General features: G+C 37.0%; 1 protein-coding gene across 7 annotated transcripts in view; it reads left to right on the top strand.

Moving 5' to 3' along the window:
• The window catches only part of Tpx2 (TPX2 microtubule nucleation factor), a 51,688-nt gene that overhangs the window by 19,345 nt on the left and 30,595 nt on the right, over positions 1-1,748 (top strand). The gene's annotated exons all lie outside the window — the stretch shown is intronic.

Here is a 1,748-nt window from a genome sequence, read left to right as displayed (position 1 = left end):
TTTTTTTAAATACTTATTTATTTTTTAGTTTTCGGTGGACACAACATCTTTATTTTATTTGTATGTGGTGCTGAGGATCGAACCCAGCGCCTTGCGCATGTCAAGCGAGCGCGCTACCGCTTGAGCCACACCCCCAGCCCTTTTTTTTTTTTTTTAATATTTATTTTTTAGTTGTAGTTTGACACAATACCTTTATTTCACTGATTTATTTTTATGTGATGCTGAGGATCAAACCCAGGGTCTCACACATGCAAAGTGAGCACTCTACCACTGAGCCACAATCCCAGCCCTTCTTTTTTATTTTTTTTAAATTTTTTTTGGTTGTAGATGGACACAATACCTTTATTTTATTTTTTTATGTGGTTCCGGGGATTGAACCCGGTGCCTCATGCATGCTAGGCGAGTACTCTACTACTGAGCCACAATCCCAGCCCCTGAGCTAGTTAATTTCTTGATGATCATAAAACTAATCTTGTTCTAATTATTATTTTTTTTATTTCTTGGAACTTGAGCTAATATAAAATTTTATTGCTAGGTGCCTAAGTATTGTTGTTTTATGACAAAACCTAACTTGGGTCTGGTTGGGAAACAAAACAGCAGAAGAGAAGAGTGTACTGCTTACCATTATATATGAATTCTTGGACTTACATATTGATTTTAAAAGATGATTGAGCTGGGTGTGGTGGCACATGTCTGTAACCCCAGTGATTTGGGAGGCTGAGGCTTGAGGTCAGCCTTAGTAACAAGATCCTGACTCCAAATTTAAAAAAAAAAAAGAAAAAAGAAAAGAAAGAAAGGATTAGGGATGTAGCTTAGAGGCAAAGTGCCCCTGGGTTCAATCACCTATTCCAAGGGGAAAAAAAAAGATGATTGACATTTAAACTGGTGGTTACTAACTCTATACAATATTGTCTCTTTGATCAGAACAGGAGCAGCATGCATTCAGAGGTCCTAAAACCTGTTTTTCTTTTTAGTTGTAGATGGACACAGTACCTTTATGTATTTATTTATTTTCTAGGGTAGTAGGGATTGAACTCAGAGGCACTCAACCACTGAGCCACATCCCCAGCACTATTTTATATTTTATTTAGAGACAGGGTCTCACTGAGTTGCTTAATGCCTTGCCTTTGCTGAGGCTGGCTTTGAACTTGCTATCCTCCTGTCTCAGCCTCCCAAGCTGCTGGGATTACAGGTGTGTGCCACTGCACCTGTCTATTTTTTTAAAATTTATTTTTATGTGGTGGTAGGATTGAACCCAGTGCCTCACATGTGTTAAGCAAGTGCTCTACCACTGAGCTACAACCCCAGTCCCTAAAACCTCTTGAAAATGATGTTTTAAAAAAAATAATGGCTCGGTTGAGATATAGTTCACTTATCGTGTAATTCATCTACTTAAAATAATACATTTCAGTGTTTTTTAGCATACTCAGAGCTGTGCACCTATCAACTTAATCAATTTAGAACATCTGAAAATTATCCTGTGGGTAAATCTGAAACTGATCTCAGTCACTTTGTAACTAGAGGGGCTGTATCAGAGATATAACCATATTTTCAGTGAACTTGATTAGTTCATAGTCTGTGCTGCTAGGCTGACTTTCAAATAATTGATTGTGGGTATAGATGGTATCTGTTGAGTTCAGGAACAAGGACCCTGAACTTTGGTATCCATCTGTTTTTTTTTTTTTTTTTTTAATTTATTTTAGTTGTTCAATGGATCTTTTATTTATTTATATGTCAGTGCTAGATCG

The sequence above is a fragment of the Marmota marmota genome, unplaced genomic scaffold (assembly GCF_001458135.2).
Source record: "Marmota marmota marmota unplaced genomic scaffold, marMar, whole genome shotgun sequence".
In the NCBI taxonomy this organism is placed as follows: Eukaryota; Metazoa; Chordata; class Mammalia; order Rodentia; family Sciuridae; genus Marmota; species Marmota marmota.
The sequence above is the reverse complement of the archived record's forward strand: the minus strand, read 5'-3'. Positions and strand labels throughout refer to the sequence as shown.